The following is a 20,046-nucleotide window of genomic DNA, read 5'->3' as shown; positions in this document are numbered from 1 at the left end:
TTGTGCAACATAATTATAATTTATAATGAAAATCATAGATGATTACTTACCGATGAAGCACAAGAAATAAGTAGTCGAAATGTGTCTTTGCCGACTTCACAAGGTCGTAATGGCAAGCACTTCTAAATAAAGCCAAAGCTAAAGACTTGCAAGTGATGAAATTGATTCTGCGCAAGGCTTTCTCCAAGGTTAGCCCTACCCAAGGAAGTGCTACTTTATCTTTCATCATGAGATCAAGTGAGTATGAGACCCATGGAGTCCACACAATAGGAGGGTAGTTGCTCTCAACATACTTACCCATCTTAGTATAATTTGAGCCATTATCTGTCGTGACTTGGACCACATGTTGTGCCTCAATCTCATCTATGGCTCTCTTGATATGGGAGTAAATCCACTCCCTAGTAATGCTTAAGCCAGGGGCTGAAGCATCCACCACATGTAACAATCACAACATAAAACCAATATATTAATCGTGTGCTGGTGTCTTTGCAAGTGTTAAGAGGTAATAATTGTCATCAGTAACTACTAACGGCTAGTTATCAAGTTTAATGTGCTTAAGAATTAAAAATAGAAAAAGTAACATGTATGATGTATTATGTAATATTATGTAAATTATTAGAAAAAAACATTGAGTAAGTATAATTTTCAACTTACTCTATCACTGCATCCATCAGATACAATACTGCAGCCATATCGACACCAACATGACTTTAATCCAATCTACTCGTTTTGAATGTAAGTCACTTGAGCATCTAAGTGAACAATCCTTAGAGACTCTAAGCTAACCGGATGTAAGCCAGTAGCTCATGCTGCAGCTGCGGCAACCAATGCATTGTAGAACTTGATATAAGTCGGTACTTGAGTAATGTTGAATGCCAGGTTGTATTGATAGAAGAATCTATGCTCCATGACCTGAGCCTGTTGCTCAAGTCTTGGAGCAAAGTACGCTAGCAATGTGCTTTGGTTGCCTTTTCTATCTCCCTTTCTTGATTCGCTTGCCAAGCCTTGTGAGGGTGTAGTGAGTAGAGATGTGCCCTCACTAATAAGAGAAGTGCCCTCACCAACAAGAGAATAACTAGTACCATGTGTAAATGTTACCTCGTGATCTATCACAGTGGAATCTGTCGGTTGGTGAAGGTGCACCAACTACACTATCCGATGGCCGTGATGCTTGTGTACTTGTTGGCACATTGGAAATACTTGGATCGTCCTTCTCATCATTTCACGTTGCTTGACTTGAGTTTCCACCTCCACTCGTGTGATTTCTCTTTGCTTGTTCCCATTCTTCTTCAATTTGTTGTGAGGTTAGTGGCCTTCTTAGGAGTGATTGCATCTTAATGTTTTTCTTGTGTACCATTATGTGCCAAGAAAATACCCTCAGGTACTCTCCTACAGCCATGGCCACCCTTGCTCACGGTCCATGTGAAATGTGCTCTTGTTCCGGTGGAACTCCCTCACAATGTCTCCACAAAACTTGTAAACTACAATTTTGGTTTCAGATGTTTCATAGCAATGGACAAACAAGGTATCTTCCCAAACATCTCAAGAATAATATTTGTGAGGAGCCATGGAGATCCAAGTTCAAGGCTCAAGCCTTAAGGCAAATGGGCGAGGAGAGAGAGATGGAGGAGAACGCGAAGAAAGAGGAGCAGAGTAGATAAATGAGGGGATAAAGAAGAAAGAAGAGTAGATAGAGGAGTATCAAAGGATGAAGGATGAGAAGGAGAAAGTGATGGAGAAGAAGGCGTCTGCACTTTGAATGGGTTGGCGACCTGTCGTGAGATGAAACAAAGCAAAGAGACTTGCAAATTTGGAGAAAAAACGAAGAAAAAGTAATGTTTCAACGTTCTGTATAACCTTAAGATGTTTCTTACTGCAGGATAGCCTTTTTTTCAATTAAAAAATTAAAGCTCAAAAGTTTCATTTCATGACCCCGTTTGGCGAAACGAAATGAAACGTTTCGGTGTTTCGGGGGTCTTATGTTTCGTAGGGACGAAACACATTTTTTGGTGACTATGCTTGGATGTCAATGCAAAAGGAGAAAGAGAAGCTTGATGTCAGTCTTCGTGTAGTGCCGAGAACCATGTTGATAGAGGAAGATGAGGGCGAAGCACCCCAACTTAAAGAGCAAGGTAGAAGTCAGTGCAATGATAGCATCAAAAGAGATTTTCCGCGATCTACCTTGGGAGGAGACGCCTCCATGATGGTAGAATAGCAAATCTCCTAGAAAGGTGCACATCCCAAGCCTCTTGCCTAGGAAGGACTGGTGCAAATCTGCATGTTAGTCTTGCATTGAAATACCTTACAAAAAAGGCTAGAATTTGCAAAACAATGGTCAGTAGTGAGATGCTCCAAAGCAAAACTATAAAAAGTAAAGCTAAATGAAAGATGTGCAATGAGTGTATCTGCTGAGTGAATGCAACAGAAGATTGAAGAAGGAAAGATTAAGGATGTGGTGACCATTGCATATGTCTATCAGTAGGTATCTATCAATGAAACACTTGATGAGCTAGAGAAGTGTGTCTAGGATGGGGTGCAAGAGGAGACCCTAGAACGGATGTAAAGAGTGCAATGGGTGAGGAGCTAGTAGACCAATTAGCTAATCCTTGAGGAGTATTGAAAGATATAGGTTGTTGAGGTTGTTTGCGTAGCACATGTCCAATGGTCACTGGGGTAGAAGGAGAAGATGGGGCAGTAGCGGGAGGTGTAGCCCTATCCAATAGACCTGGAGGCAGTCGCAATGGTTTACTACGGTTTCTTAGAAGCCTTAGTATGAGACTCCTCGTCCACATGGCCCGATCTCTGATAATGTGTACAAAATCTATTCTTTTTAGAGACCTGTTGCTAGATGGGTTTAGTGTCTTTGTTTTTGTTAGAGGAAGAGGTGTCACCCTTGTTTTGGCTTGCCTTCGCATCTTATGGGTTCTCGTCACCTACAATTTTCCCTTGCGAGTAAGAGGCAACCAAACCCCTCTCTGAATAAGAATATGTGGAGGATTTCTTGTAGAATTAATTGTGTAGCCTTGCATAGCGCAAGAATTGATACTCGAACTCATAGAAGGTTGGGAATCGGGGCAACAAGATAATGTACTGAATGAAGTGGAAATACTTTTTTAGGTAGCTTGTTTAAGAAGAACGTAACTTGATCATCATCTAACTTCAGGGTGGCAAACTTAGCGAGTAATTGCCTATATTCAGCCAACTTGACTTTTAGATCACCCCCTTCCTTAATGGAAAACTCATGAATCTCAAAATTGAGATTGATACACCGAGTGCAATCTCATGCCGTATAGCAGTCAATGAGATGACTTCAATGCTTAGATGCAAGGGGAAATGGTGTAACTGAGAGTGGAACTTAGGAAGCAACCTCTGCATTAACTCATCATTGGCTGTGGCATTGTGGGCTCTCCATTGAGAGATGTGCTGAGGGTGAGCCAGTCACATACATAGGCTCAAGACCAGCTACCAAGTCCCAAAGTCCTTGAGATTCAAGCACTTATTGCATGAAGTTTGACTAAATAGTGAAATTTGACTTGTTGAAATGAGTCTTATGTGTGAAGGTATTTTTGGCTATAGCAATAGGAGTAGTAGTGATGTAAGAAGGATAATGTGGGTAAGGGGAATGGGGTGTATGTGAAGAAATGCTCTAAATATAGAAAACTCAAAACCAATCGTATGACAAAGCACAAATTGATAAACACAAAATACAGTTAGGGTTAGGGTTAGGGTAGCTCAGAGACAGTGAATACAATGAATAATGAAGTGAATGACTATTGAATATACAATGCTCATGCAGCAAATGCACTATGCAATGAATACTGAACCTCGAACTCTTCTTTGGGATCAAGATAGAGGTTATGAGTTGGAGAGTGTGTCATGCTCCAATGAATCTTGAATCGCAGTAAGGCAGCGTTCGAGTGTTGAACACCAGCAAATGAAGCCAATGAAGGCTCGATTTGATGCAAATAGCAATGTAGGAGAGAGAAAGCAAAAAAATTGTAAACATAGCTTGTGGAGAAGAGAGAAGATTAGGCCAGTAGAACCAAATTGATGGCGACAATACAAGATGATGACACCAGCTCCAAATGCAGCAATCTGATTGTAGGCCACAACTCTAGGGTACTAGAGGACAATAGAAAAATGAAGGCAATGATTGGAATTAGACACCAGAAGATAGCAGATGATTGGGGGAAGTTGTAATTGTGATGTCCTTCATGAACAGGTGTGGGCAGTAGAGATATGGCTCTTAAAAACTGCAAAAACGAGATTGAGGGAGAGTGGTGGGTTGCATACCTATTTATAGAAAGTTTGGGACACCCAAATTAGGGTTGTGTATATGGGACACAGTAACTCTCTAGGATTGCATTTCTTTTAAAATAAGATGGTTTCTTCCTTAATTAAGTGTGTTTTAAAGTTGTTCAAGTCAGGCTAATGTAATTTTAGCTCAACAATGTGTAGGGTGGGGGAGTGACTTGGGAATTAATCCTATAGAGTGCCAATCATGCATGTGGGAAGTGTGCATAGTGGATCCAAAGATGGGAATGGACTGACTAGGCATGGGCATGGTGGCCGTATGAGGAGGATAGGGGAGTGACTTGGGAATTAATTGTAGAGTGTCTACCATGATGCCTGCTTCAAGAGCCCCCTCTATTGAAGTTTGTATACTAAAAATCATGCGGATCTTGCACATCAAAAGGACAAATAGGAGAGGATTTTGATTCATATGACTCAAAGGGGTTGTACAAACTTTACACTAGGCTTGTCTGAGATGAAGAAGATGGGCTGCCAGTCCTCCATGATTGGAGAGGTGATTAATCTTACCAATTGTTCCGGATGTAGTAGCAAAGCTAGTAGGAGGGGTGTAAGCTGGACTATACATTATGCATAAGTACTATTCAAACTTCAATTGTCAAGTGATTGAAATTTTGAATAGGAGAAGAAAAGGAAGTTGAAGGTGAATGTGGGGCGTCATCTTTCTCGCTGAGTCCATAATGCCTCCTTAGGGCCTCTAGTGATGGAGAAACCTAATAAGTCAGGGATTCCAAGAAGGTGTCTGAGACATTATGAATCAATTACACATCATTCCTGTACCTCACACAAAACCAAGCCTCCGCAATATCCGTAGGATACTCTTTACAAAAGCATCGGCTCTGATACCATGCGAAGATATGTTAGGGTTTGCACCAAGGAAACATAGAAAGTATACTATATGACCGTGATTGAGACACAAAGACTTAGACAATGCCATGCGAAACACAAACCCTAAATGCAAACTCAAAACTCAAAACACAAAAACACAAAAATACAAAAACACAAGTACAGACAGAGAGAGGAGAACTTTGAAGTGAATGAATCAATGCAGTAAATGAATGTAAGAGTGTACAAAACGATCAAGGGCAGAGCAGTGATTGTTGGAGTGTGACGTCCATCGGAGATAGATCTTGAGTGCTGACACCACTAGTTGGAGATGACGGAGTGCTGAAAAGTGATGAATGCTGATCACCAGAGATTGTAAACAGCCAAGTGACAATAGAGGAGGTGGAGAATGATGCAAGCGGCCTAGTGGACAGCAAAATGCAAGGCTGCAGCAATTGCAGCAGGGGGGCAGCAACTTGTTGGCTCCAGGGGTGAACATGCAAGGCAAGCAACTAGGACGATGATGTGGACTGTTGGCGGCTCAGCTAGATAGCAAACGCAGCAGGCTGAAGGCTCCGGACAGTAGGGCGGCAATTGTAGACAAGTCACTAGGTTCTAGAGAAGGAAGGGCTGCAGTCGGCAAGGGCTGGACAGATGGTAGATAGGAGCTGATGGCTGAAATCTGCACATAGATGCAAGAAACATGCACTTGGGGATGGGGCTGAATGGTCGGTAGCCTGTGTATTTATAGATGTGAAGGATCCTTCCCAATTCGGGTTTTGCATGTGGGACACAAAAACTCTCTAGAATTGCTCCCCCCTTAATGATACTTTTGGTAATTTACTGTTTTGGGGCTGTTTTAAAGAGCTAATCAGTGGGTAATGAATTTTTAGCCTAGCACAGGCCACTGTGAGGATGACATTTCAATAGAATGGAGTGACTGAAAGGAAAAATCACACTCATGGAAATGACCACATGTATATTTAAAAGCAAAGGGTTGCCACATAGGTTTTGGCTTGAGGGCCTTCAATGTGCAAATCATGTACTTAATCATGCTCTGACCAAAGCGCTCAAAATGATCACTCCTTATGAGGCATGGCATGATAGAAAGCCAAAGGTTGATTTCTTTCATGTGTTTGGATGTATAGCATTTGCTCATGTTCCTAAAGAGCTTCATGGGAAGCTAGATAATAAAGCACTTAAACGTATGTTTGTTGGATATATTTCAGAGAGCAAAGGCCACCATTTCTACGATCCTTGCACTTGAAAGCTTTTATTCAATAGAGATGTCATTTTTGCTAAAAATGCAGCCTATTGTTAGGATCAGTTTGAGATGCCAACCACCTATGAGCTGAGTGATGTCTTTGAGGGTCTTTTGCCAATTGCATTGGGATTGGAGCCTATTCTAAATGTGGAAACAGATGTATTACTGCAGTTGTTGTTGCTCCACCTCTGCCCTAGATTGGCCCTTGGTTGATCATGTTTTGCTTGTGGGCAGTGCACCAAGCAATTGAGCAAGAAAGGGCTGCTGTAAATGCCAGAAAAAACAGTCCTGAGATGGTTGTTACAGACTCTACAGGCCGCATAGAATGCAGGGGGACAAATTTTGTGGAAAATTTGGAAGTAAATGCTCTTCTTGATGAGCATGCATTCATGAGTCCTGAGATGGTTGTTACAGACTCTCCAAGAGAGTAAGATTGATGCTCCTTTGCCTCACCTACTAGAAGGGCTGCTAAACAGGCCGCATAGAATGCAGGGGGACAAATTTTGTGGAAAATTTGGAAGTAAATGCTCTTCTTGATGAGCATGCATTCATGAGCTTACTTTTGGATGAGGATGAGCCTATTTCATTTGATGAAGCACGGTAGGATATACATCAGTTGCAAGCCATGAAAGAGGTTGGAGTAAAGCTCTAAGATTGCTGGATGAACAATTAGGGGTTGAGGTCTCATTCGATCGGATTGGTTTGGAATTGAGATTTGTGTAAATTCTTCATTGATTGCAGTGTGGTAGTAGTGAGAGACCATGGATACATTTTGCATGACTACAATTAGATGTGTTACTGCTATGGTTGCCCATTATGAATGGAAAGTGAAACCAACCATCCTCCTTAGATAGGGTGGTAATAACCTGATTTAACAACAATTACAGCAAATAACTAATTCATATAAATTAAAACGTACACTTTATCTCCTAATTCTTGGATAATGGACAAATTGTTGGCTCCAAAATTGCTGCCCCTTTTGGTTTTTCCTTTTCTTTTAATGTAAATGGGTGGGGTATAACTAAGCTTCTTTAACCTCCTCCACTAATCCAAGTGCTTCTTGTTGTCATAAATGACTAGTAAGCCTTCAAATCAAATTTCCCCTTGATTTGCTAGGGGAGTGGTCTTCATCCATGCTCCTTGGAAAATAAATCAGCCCCAAATTCAATGCTGACTAGTTGGCACACATGCCATGATATTTAGTTTGGAGTATCTCAAGTGAGCAGGTTTATGCATAACCCTCCTACAATTCATTGGCAAGTTGCTATGCCGATCTTCCATTACTTGCAAGGTACTCAGATATATGCCTTCATATTTTCTAGGGGGAGAATTGCAGTTACATGCTTACAACGATTTGGATTGGGTTGGAGACTCAAATACTTGATAGTCTACTAGTAAATATTGTTTCTTTTTGGGCCATTCATGTATTTCATGGCTCAGGAAGAAAGAAGCTATAGTGGCTATCTCATCTTGTAAGTACAAGGCAGCTTTCATGGCAATAGTAGAATGTATATGGCTATGCAGATTGTTAGCTGATCTATATATTTTATTGGAGGGTCCTATACCCATTCTCTTGTATAGTCAAAGTGCTATTGCAATAGCACAAAATTTTGTGTTTCATTCTCGCATGAAACAAATTGAGATTCATTACCATTATGTTAGAGAGAGATCTTATGCAAGAAAGATTAGCTTGATGTATGTTCCTACATAGGAAAATGTTGCAGACATTTTCACCAAGGCTTTACCACGTGAGAAGTTTAAGGCTTTATGTAAATCCTTAAACTTATTACGCTTTGGTGATTGATGATTTTTGTACTTCATAACATTGGCATTGTAAGGGGGTGTTAGATTTGCTGATTCTAGGTAGTGCATGATGTAATTCATGTGGTGTGTGGATAGCTATTTAAGTGTCAAAGGGTGGTGATACTAGGCTCTAGAGTTAGTTAAATTAACTCTAGTTGGTGTGTGGAAGGTTGGTTAGGTCAACCTTAGACCTTAGTTGTACACTGATTCAATTGTCTCAATTGTAGTAAATATACTCTCTTTTGCTCTCACTATTATTGTCTACTATCTCTCGTTTCTCTCTGCTCCATAGCTAGTTTCAACAAAGTTATCAGAGTGGAGTGGGTGTTCAAGACAATATCACAATGATGGCCGTTTGGACAAGTACCAGGCCACATTTGTGGCCAAGGGGTTTTCCCAGAAACTTGGAGTGGATTTTGATGATACCTTTGCCCCTATTGTATGAATGGCAACCATTAGGGTCATTCTTGCTCCAAGTAGCCATAGGCGGGCCGGTTTATCAATTGGACTCAATGGAGCTTTGAAGGAGGAGATCTATGTTGAGCAGCCTCCAGACAATGATATGTTCAAGAGTTTCTGATAGCTTTTGGGATGACATCCTATCGATTAGTTTCTTCTCCGAGATGGATCCTTTTGGAGATTCAAAGATTGTGGATGCTTCTAGTTACTGTAGGCTAGTGGGTTTTGTGATTTGGCTTCTTAACATGAGGCTAAATCTATGCTTTTTGGTTGGTAGGCTTTGCAAGCCAGCCTAGGAAAACTCACTTGGAAGCAACTACGAGGATTTTTTGGTTTCTCATGAGCATACTGGATTGTGATTTGTTCTTTAGAGTAGGTACACGTGATCCAAACATTGTGTTGCGTGGATGGACTGATTCTAATTGTGCAAGAGATGTCGACTATTGGAGGTCAGTTATGGGCTATTGTTCATGTTGGGTTTTGTGGAGATATGCTAAGGTTTGCACTGAGAAAACAGAGAATGAACATGACTAAAACACAATGACTCAAACAAAAAATGCAAAATGCCAAAAATGCAAGAGAGTAGAATTTGATGAATGAATAAATGACAAATGTAAATGAGTGGATATACACAATGCTTAAGGGCAGAGCAGCCCAATAGCCTATGATTCCCATGGGACTGGGCTGAGGGAGATGTTGATATGCCATCCATCAGAGATGGATCCCAGAGCAAAGAATGATCTATAAAAGTGCTGAAAACTAAAAAAATGACCTATTGCAGATGATGACCAACAGTCAAGCGTCAGCTGGAACAACAAAAGCACAAGCTGGTATTGATGGTGACAGGGGCTAGACTTTGGAGGAACTCACGACGCCAAGGCAAATTGGGCAGAAGGCCTAAAAGTGAAACTAGGAGGGATTGCCAAGCAAAACTCACGCCATTTTTCCCTAAGAGGTTCCACTCCAAAAAAGTAGCTAGGATATCAGTCAATGGGTGCTTGTTGGCTGCCCAAGGATATACTAAGACTACAGAGGCAATGATTATCTTTCCATGGGAATCCAAAGGTTCTTCCCAAAGAGGTGAAGGCATTAGACAAATGGTGCTCATTGGTTGTCCAGTAGCCTACCAAGATATGCAAAGGTGATGTATTAACCACATTGAACTATTCTCTCTTTTTTTTGGTTATTAACAAAATTAAAGAAAGAGTGCCCATTGTTGGCTCACAAAAAACAAAACAAAGTGTATGTGCAAAGTCACCTGCAAGGGTACGTGACAAAACTGTAGGTGGAGATTGATCGGGATCCGATGGGAGCAAGGTGATTATGGATGCTCTGCTTAATGAGATGTGTAGAGTAGTGCTATACAATGCAAAGAAGAATGTTTGTGCAACAAGATGCCACTTGGAAAAATACCAATGAAGTGTAGAAACCCCCTCTCAACCATGGATGCTAACGTATGTTGAAGGAGGAGGATCTCATACCAAACTTTGTGTGGTGCCGAGAACCAAGATGAGATGATGGAGTTTGATGATAAAGGTAGAACATACCTATACTTGATCTTGGGAGAGGGCTTCTATGCTAACCAAGTGACGTAGGTAAGCTTAAACCTCAACCTCAGGAGAGGGCTGCAATGCTAATCAAGAATCACTAAGGTAACATTATACCACACAAATGGATCTAGTGGATGAAGAAGGAAGGCTTAAAACTACCCACCTGTTAAGGTGGGGGGGGAAGCAACCACCTGGGTAGTCAATATGTGCCCACACTCAATCTTACGAGATGGCTCCAAAGCTGACTAAGTGTTGTAGGCATGCTTGAAAGTTGAAACTCGAGAGATGGCTCCTATGCCAATCAAGAATGTGAATGCACAACCACCAAGGTAGTGGTTCACTTGACATGAAAACAAACAAACTAGTGAAGTACTAATGATGTTAAACGATAAAAGGTAACTTAGTCGAAAGTAAAGAAAGACAGATGCCATGATAAGGGAAAAGATGCCAAAGACTTGATCTTGGGAGAGAGGATACTATCTCCATCTCCATGCTGATGGAGGCAATACTCACCAAGGCAAGAACCACAAAAATGCCTTTAGCCTAGTTAGGACTAGTAAATACCTGCAATGTGAGTCCTAAACTGAAATACAAAACCCAACATAAGTAGAATCAACATACTAGTTATTTCATATTGAGATGCTTTTGATACTTTTCTAATGTAAAAAACGAATTTGAGTGTGTGTGAGCGGCAGAAGACTAAAAAGAAGTGTGTGAAAGTACAACTAAGCCTTTGGTAGCCTTAAGGTCTAGTCAGATTGCCCAAGGAAAAACTAGCCTAAGGTATTCTAAAAGATATGTAGCTTGACTAGCTTAAGGATCCTATGCGTAACCTATGAATTCTAAGACTCTAGGCAAGAGACTCTAGGCAAGAGACTCTAGGCGAATGAGGGGTAATAATTGAACCGGTCAAATTGGCCATAAGGCATTGATTGAGGAGAAAATCCAAATCTATTGTACCAATGGTTGGCCATTGATGAACATGGATACTAGGGGTGGAGAAGTTGCGTTGCCTCCATGGGAGAGATCCCTTCTCAAACTCCTTGGAGTGGCACTAACATTGCTAAAAGGGGTTGAGGTTGTTTCTGGGTTTAGCTTTGGTGTGGGTAGAATACCCTTAGCTGGGGATGGCGTGTCTTGAGGTGTGGGTCTCATATCCTAGGTTTGTGCGTGACAATGGTCATCGATATGGCCAGATTCCTGGCAAGATGTACAAAATTTATTCTTTTTAGGCAAGTAATGCTAGAAGAGCTTGGGTACCTAGGTGATTCCTTGTCACTACCTGTGTTTGTCAAGGAAGGATGTGACTCATCAGCACAAGAGGTGAATCTGTACTTTTTAGCAACCAAGGAGGGTGATACAGTGTGTTGGAAGCGGCTAGGGGGGAAGAGAGAGGGGGAAGGTGGCGGGGTTCACACACAATTGGACCACAGGAGTGTGAGACTCACTTGCGGGTATATGGGAGGTGCATAGTGCACGAGTGGCATTCTTGGCAACAAAGCACCAAGGTGCAAAGCGGTACACCTCTGAGTATCTAAGGATGTCTAAAGCCTAAATGTGCATCAAAAACATGTGCTAAGATTGGATATCCTATAGTTGGCTTGAAGTAGTGTCCTAAATTTAATGTAGTTGAATCTAACCGTGCATTGAAAGTGGGAGGAAAGGCAAGAAGCATGAGTGTATACTCGAGTGATATAGAAGATACATGATTATCTTTTGGGGCTTCTTTGATCATAGAGCTCCTTCATATCTATACTAGTATGGATATGGATCTCAATGGTGATTTATAGTTGGTTCTCGCATGACTAAAGGAGTAATATAGGCATAATCAAGACCACACAAAAATGGATTGCATAAACTTGCCACTAGGCTTGATTATGAAGACTTTGGACTTTTGATTGTGTCTCGAGTGGATAGTCTTTCCTCAATTGAGAGGTAATTAGTTTTTTAGTAGAGTGCCCCAACTGAGATGCACCTTGTGAAGGAATATGAGATGAAGAGGAGCTAGGCTTGGATGAGTGATCCCTAAAAGAAAGAGTAAGATGAAGATGATGGAGCATTGTCCTCCAAATCAAGACCATAGTGCCTTAATAGAGCTTCCATTGAAGGAGTGACTTAAGAGAACATTAAAGGATCCCACGATGGAGCAGTTTGAGCCATCTTGAGTCAGTACATGACCTCTAGTGTTGTCAAGAACAAACCAAGCACTCCATGATAGCCTTAGGTAACTCTTTAGAAGAGCATTGGCTTTGATACCATGTGGAGATATGCTAGGGTTTGCACTAAGAAAATATAGAATGTATGAGCATAACTTAAAAAAAAGGCAGACAAAAACACACAACATAAAACACAAAAATATATAAAAGAGTAGAATCTAATGGATGAATGAATGCTCAATGTAAATGTGTGAATGTACAGAACGCTCAAGGGCAGAGGAATCCAACAATTGATGACTCTTGTGAGAAAAGGCTAAGAGAGATGTGGATGTGTGTCATCCATCGAAGATGAATCCCAAGTTCAGTAACCACTAGTTGGACGAGAGGATGATATAGAAAAGGGCTGAAAACTAAAAAATGATTTGCCACAAATGACCAAAAGTCAAGCGTCACCTGGAATTGCAAAAACATAAGTTAGTGTTGATGGTGACAGGGGTTGGAGGAGCCGGTGACACCAAGGTAAATTGGATGGTAGTTGCTAGAGGAGATGGTGTAGAAAACCCATGTACAAACATGACAAGAACTCCATTAGATCAACCCGACAATAAATGGGCAGCTCCAACAACAACAAATAGATAGCATCAGCAAGCTAGGAATGAATAGAGTCCATTGGATGATGAAGGGTAGCTGTAGGATGTCGAAGGAAGCAAGCTGAAGATGGAGGGTGGCTAGTTGAAGAAGATGGCAGCCATTGAAGGGGGAAGACTAAGGATACAAGGGATGTAAGTGACCTAGTGCACACTCTGTTTATAGAGATGGAGCCAACCAAATGTGGGGGAGTTTGCTTATGGGACATGAAAACACACTTAGTGCATGTGAGTTTTGGTGCTGTTTAATGAGCCAATGAAGGTTTAATGTGTAATACACATTTTTTAGTTTAATAGGGTCGTGTTGTTTCATGGAGTAGCAAGAAGCAACCCATGGTCACCCTTTCTCTTACTCTTATAGAGGCAGAGCATCAAGTGGTGTATACTACCATATGTGAGACCATTGCTATTGTTTAGTCCACTGTACTATCTTTCGATTTGATTCCTTAGCCTACAACATCAGAGATAGTGCCATTTATGCTCAGTGTACTATCTGCTCTCCTGACCCACCTGCAGAGACTTCAACACCCAAGCCTTCCCTAAGGACCCATTACCTTGCTAGTACTAGCACACTATGTGGGATTTGGGGATCCTTCCACTAGATTCGATCCTAGAGGGATTGTGAAGATATGTTTAGCTTGCATCCATTGCCAAAGTTTTGTCTTAGTAGATTATGTAGCCCATTTTGAACCGAAGAGTTGGCAGGAGGCCCTAAAGCATCCCCCAGTGGTGTGAGGCCATGGAAAAGATGCTTGAGGGCATTGATTAGAATGGAACTTGGATTTTGTTGGATCGTCTAGGCCGCAAGAAGGTCATTGGGACTAAGTGGATCTTTAGGACCAAAACAAAAGCTAAAGGAACTTCAGATAAATGTAAGGCCCCTTGTAGTGCAAGGTTTTTGACAGAAGCATGGCATAGATTATGATGAGACCTTTGCATCCACAACACGGTTGGCATCATTCCGCCTATTAGTTGCAGTAGCTCCTCATCAGGGTTGGTTGATCTATTAGATGGACATCAAAGGTGCCTTTCTGAGCGGTTATTTGGAGAAGGAAGTCTATGTGGAGCAACCTCCTAGATTTTCTCTTATGGACGGCAAAGATAAGGTTGTTTGTTTGCAGAAAGCTCTTTATGGGCTGAAGCAAGCACCACAATGATGGTTCCATAGGATGGATGAGTTCCTTTGGACTCATGGATTCCATTCTACTTCTTATGACCAAAATTTATTTACACAATCTACTTGAAAGGAGTTGACTATATGTCACTGTATGTTGATGATTTACTCATTACAGGCTCAAATTCTGCTATCATTGTAGATATTGAGACCTAGCGTAGTTTGACCTTTGAGATGACTAATGTTAGTTAGATGTCCTATTTTTTAGGGATGGAGATCTTTAGAGTTGGGGGTTCCATTTTTATCTCTCAGTAGAAGTATGCAGTTCAAGTAGTTGAACGGTTTTGCATTGATCATACATGGCTTGTGGCCATGCCTTTAGATCGCACTGTCAAGAGCAGTAAGGACTCCCATGGTCAGCCCTTTGGTGAGTACACATGTAGATCTGTTGTAGGAAAATTACTTTGTTGATTCACAGTAGGCCAAACTTAGCTTACTCAGTGTCTTTGCTTAGTCAGTATTTCAATGCACCTAAAAGGCCACATTGGATTGCTTTTTTGTGTAGGTTGAGATATTTTTGGTGCATCTTTTCTTATTGTCTCATTTATAGTTATTGTTTGGATTTGCAGAATTATACTAATTCCGGATGGCCAAGAGAACTTGACATCAGTGTTCCCATAGGAGCTATATCTACTTTTTGGGTAGGGCACCCCAAAGGTGGTGTACTTGAGGAGCTTACTAACGACACTTCATTTTCCATGTGCGACACCAATGGTTGTTTTCTGCGACAACTAGAGTGCTATCACACTAGTTGGTAACTCCATATCAGTCAACGAGGCATGTTGACGTGCATTACTGCTTCACCAAAGAGCAAGTTGAGCTAGGTACCATCCGCATAGGGTTTATTCCATCATCAAATAACTTTACAGTTATCTTGATCAAGCCAGCCGATTCTTCAGTATCTTCTACCATGGGTCAACGTGGGTATCCCCTCCCTTTCTACGTTAGATTGATGGGGAGAGGGGGATTCCCTCGGGCTTTCCATTCCACTTTGAAAGGGGGCAGCCTTATTCTTGTGGTGGTAATAGGATTTTGATTACAGATTGCTTCTTATATTATTCTATCATCATTCGTTATCATCAAGATTCGCAAGTTCCTATAGTGGTATTTAAGTAATATCATGATTGTAAAAGGGCGCTTGGGCAAATGAACAAATTCCCCTACAAGGGCATTGTCCAAGTGGAACCATTGCATAGCATTTTGCATGAGCATGATGTCTTGCCCTTTGTATAACCCTATGCATTGGCATTTTGTTCTTATAAACATGCACTTGTGCACATTTATTTCTTTTCAGTTAAAGAGTGGTCAATTTTGGATCCACCATAGTTGTGGCGGCTTCCATTGCAGATTTCTTACTTTCCTTCATTGCCATATATTCCCCATAGCTTCCTTCTTCATCAACTCCTATGGGTGGTTGAGATAGCTTGTTCGTATTTTGATTTGTTGGGTCTAACCATCCCTTTGCCTCTCACCATCAGTCAAACAAGCTACAATTTTACAGTTTCAACACTCCATTGTCCAATGGTTGGTTGAGTCTTGGAGCTGGAGGCTCCAAATTAGGACACCCTGACTGCCACGTCATCAAACCAGCTGCCAGCTGCTGCGTTTTTGAGTCTTCTGTACCTTTCTCTGCTTTGATTGGTAGTTGATGCCCTCAAGTTTCACCTTTAGTGGACAATACTCTCCTACACCTCCCTCAGCCTGGTTTCCATGAGTCATCAATTGTTGGGCTGCTCAGCCTTTTAGCATTGTGCATATACATTCATTTATTTGCATATATTATTCATTTGGTTTTATCTTAATTCTTTCCTTTTTGCATTTGCATCTTTGTTTGGGTTAGTGTTTTAGTTGTATTTGCATGTTTTGTCTTTTCTTAGTGCAAACTCTAGCATATTTCCCCACCCCTTTGGGACAAAAATGACACCCTCTCAAGTTTGAGTGTCTCCTTGTGAGACGAAAGTGTCCTCCTTTGAAACGACATCGAGTCTTCGATGCTTAACAAGATATGATTATTCTACAAGCTCTTGAAAAGGATCATGTAGAAAGGAAATGCCATTTGAACATATGATCCCCCCTCTGAAAAAAAAACTTGGGATGGATGAATCCTCCAAATAATCATCAAACATTAGATAAGTATCCTCCTTAAGAGGGCCAAGAAACTCCTCAATAATATCCTATGAGTAAGTGAAATTAGTTGACGCAACATTTCACTAATAAGAGGAACCATAGAAAATGAAGAAAGCTTAATATCACCATTCTCAGACAAAAAAGTGTCATGGATGATGGAAGCTCACCACGGAATAGTCTTGCCAAATAAAGGAATTGGTGGAGCCTATTGAATAGAAACAACCAAGGAACATGAAGCAATAACATCAACTTTAGGACTGTGAGTGACCATAGACATTTGAACAAAAACAAAAAAGGAATCGAAGGGATCCATAGGAGAAATCCATATTTTCATTTGTAGGTGCACATGAAGGTGATATTCCCTATAGAAATAATCTCATCACTAATTATAAGATCAATGGGTTTGGAATAAATGAACTTAGGCCATAGAGTCTCAAAAAAAGTGAAGAGATAGACATATCAAATGTTCCACAATGTGCATGTTGCATGATGTATTGTTTGTGAAAGGAAGCAAGCATCTCCTCTTCAATAAAGAAACACAACAGGCTTAAAACTAGATATAGCCTCAAAGACTATTATGGGCTCAATTTGTAGAGCCTTTGAAATTAGGACCACAATAATGGCTACAATGGCTATGAATCGGTTGCCAGAGTTTTAGTTGTTGCAACCTAGTTGTTGTAGTTCTATTGCAACCTAGGCAAGCACCTTGCTGTAAACAAAGTCTCCTTGGCATACGGGACCAAAAACAAAAGAAATGGAGGCAAAAGAGGACAAATTGGGCCAAATGGATGTGGAAGAAACCAATACATCACCTCCAAAACTTACTAAGTCACATAAACCATAGTGATCATGTAAGTGTCGTAATTCAAATGACATAATCCCTTAAGTTGCTCGGTTAAAAATCACAAGTCAGCTAAATTGTGAAAGTTTGCTTGCAATGCTAATCATGCTGGTCACAAATGTCTTGTCTTGCAAACAAAAAAGAGGATAAGTTTGACTTGTGAAGTAAATTGTAGGTAAAAAATTAATAATCTATGTGTTTTGATGAAAAAATCTTCCCCTTATCTCAATCTTGCTTAGCTTCTTTGTGATGAATTGCTGTAGATGCACCTATGCTTTCCTCCTTCACAGTGAACTAGGGTCGATTCCTCACATTCCTGTCTTGTATTGCTTGGCACATTGCTTGGGTAATTTTGCTACAAGACATTGGCAAATTATCATGGATTGAGCCTATTATTGAGCATGCAGCTCAAACCATAACATTTATTTTGAATCACCCATTCCTTAGACCTATGTTTTTCAATAATTCAAAGAAGTGTTGCTGAAATACTTTGACACTATATTTGTATACAACCTTTTGAAATTGGGTTGATTGAAGGAATGAGTGGTGCATTGAGGCAATTGTTTATTAACGATTAGTTCACTTATATCAGCTTTGACTTCTACACCTATTGTTTATTAATGATTAGTTTACTTACGCGAGCTTTGACTCCACCTAGAGCATGAAAGGTGGAGTAACAATGAGAGCACAAGCAAAAGCAAAAGGATGCAAAAGCTATGGAGATTCAAGCAAAGGAGAGAAAGATGGTATGTGGGAGCTCGAACAGTCACAATGTGTGACTTGTCTTTGCTTATTCTATTGTCATAGAAGGAATAAAGAATAAAGTGACAGTGATGGGTGGTTGCCACCTGCAGTATATAAGTGTGCGGGTAGTGTACAAAGTAAATGTAGGCAGTTAGGCACAAGTGGCCTTTAATCCCTAACAACCTTTCACTTAAGGTGAATGTGCTCAAGCATGGAGAAAACATGAAAAAAGTGACCAAGTATAATCGTACATATAAGTATAATAGGAGGATAGTTGCCATAGAAACATGAAACGGGGAATAGGAATGGGGAATGGGGATGGGGACGGGGACGGGGACGGGAACGCCAAACCTAGGGACCGGGGACGTGGGAACGGGAACAACATTTAAAAAATTAAAATCCATGAAAAAAAATTAATATTTCACTCATAATCCATGTGGACTCTGGAGTGTTCAAACTTAAAACCAAGGTATATAATCCACAAGGACAAATCATTTTAAGTTTTAACTTTAAGATATCATGCATCATTCTAAAACTACTCATTAGAAAATTGATACCAAGGAAATGATAAAATTACATCTTGACATGGTCCTAGCCAAAAAAATGACACGTAAAATTGATATTTATAATGCAAGCCATGTCCTCCCTCCCTCCCTCCCCCTCTCTCCCTCCCTCTCTCTCTTACTCTATGCACACGCACACATGATTGAGAGATTCATTAGTCCATCTCACAAAGCTATGGTTGAGTGTTTGTGTGCTCACTAGTACTTTTCAGACAAGGTATCGGATTGCTTCAACCTTTAGAGTCTTTGCTTCCATCACAATGCAACAACATGTATTTGCTCCATGTATTTCTTGTATGTCTATCAACAATCTCTCACCTTGTCTCTCAACACTTTGCTCTAACTTACAAAGTATCCTTCTCTCCAAACCAAGAAAGTAAGAACGGACAACTAGCTTTGAGGTGTAGTGAACTAACTTATCTTACGTTCCCGCATTGTCATTTGAAAGCTTGAAGGCTTGAAGATGGTTCCATGACCCAAGTTCGGCATGGCACAACTGTCAACAGCCCAAGTGTCACACTGTTATCAATGATCATAATATCATATACAATGTAAATGCGTCATGTATCATGAGACTCATGATAAGTAAACTAAATCAAAGATCATGATTATGATCTGAGGCTGCTCTAGCTACTCTTGAACTGCCAGCCTCATCATCATGTGTATCATGTATTGCTGCATCTCCCTCAACATTAGCATGTGTCTCCTCTTCTTGTTGCATCTCCCAGTCTGTGAATGGATCGGGCTTTGTTGTCATACTGTTACATAACATTCTCAAATTAGCACTAACGAATACTAGATCGTTTGCCCTCTCCACAACAAGACGGTTCCTCTTCTTTGAAGCAATGTGAGCATATGTACTCCACAATTGCTCCAAACAAGAGGAGCTAACTGACTGACTCAAAATACGGTTGGCTAGTTGCTGCAACTCAGGACCATCCGAACCATAGTCCTCCCACCACAAAGCTGCCCCAATCTTACAGTGATCCTCTTGTGCATCCCCACAAGCAAAAGAACCCCGAAAGGTCCTATAACATGAAAGCTGATCTCTGATCTTTCGTCTAGTCCATGATTAGGCAGCACTAGACGAGACAATATAAGTCTCCATGCATCCATAACCTCAATGTCATTCTCCTGACCCTTGCCCTAGAACTCAGGATCCACAACAAATGCAGCTGCATGCATGGGTGAGCTATAGGAGTTCCACCTTGTCACAACTAAATGGCCTATCTCCTCATATGCCTCATCATTTGGTGCCAACTCTTGCAACTTTTCATTCAGCCTATCCATAGCCTCATATACCTTGTCAATGCAAGGTTTCATAGCATCCATAACCCTCAATAAATGTACAATAGGTGATACCATAGCATCTATATGCTTTACATCATCCCAAAAAGTGGAGTTATTTGCTTTCTCCAAGCATAAGATACCTGTAGGAGTATCTGCCAATGTTGATGAGGTAAACTCATCACTAAGAAAGAACTGCCTCAAGGCACCACTGCATTCTCTTAACCTGCCTAGCATCAAGAAGTTAAATGCAAATCTGGTATCATAGTATTTTAAAAGTGTATTCTTCGACCAC

At 40.8% G+C, this 20,046-nt stretch overlaps 1 protein-coding gene across 2 annotated transcripts in view; it reads left to right on the top strand.

The window, feature by feature from the left end:
- Nucleotides 1-20,046, top strand: part of LOC148019920 (Beta-ketoacyl synthase) — a 112,001-nt gene that overhangs the window by 59,021 nt on the left and 32,934 nt on the right. The gene's annotated exons all lie outside the window — the stretch shown is intronic.

This window comes from Lygodium microphyllum, chromosome 19, assembly GCF_053477565.2.
Source record: "Lygodium microphyllum isolate KBCC chromosome 19, Lygodium_microphyllum_v1.1.10, whole genome shotgun sequence".
Taxonomy (NCBI): Eukaryota; Viridiplantae; Streptophyta; class Polypodiopsida; order Schizaeales; family Lygodiaceae; genus Lygodium; species Lygodium microphyllum.
Note: the sequence above shows the minus strand (reverse complement) of the source record. Positions and strands in the feature narration are given on the sequence as shown.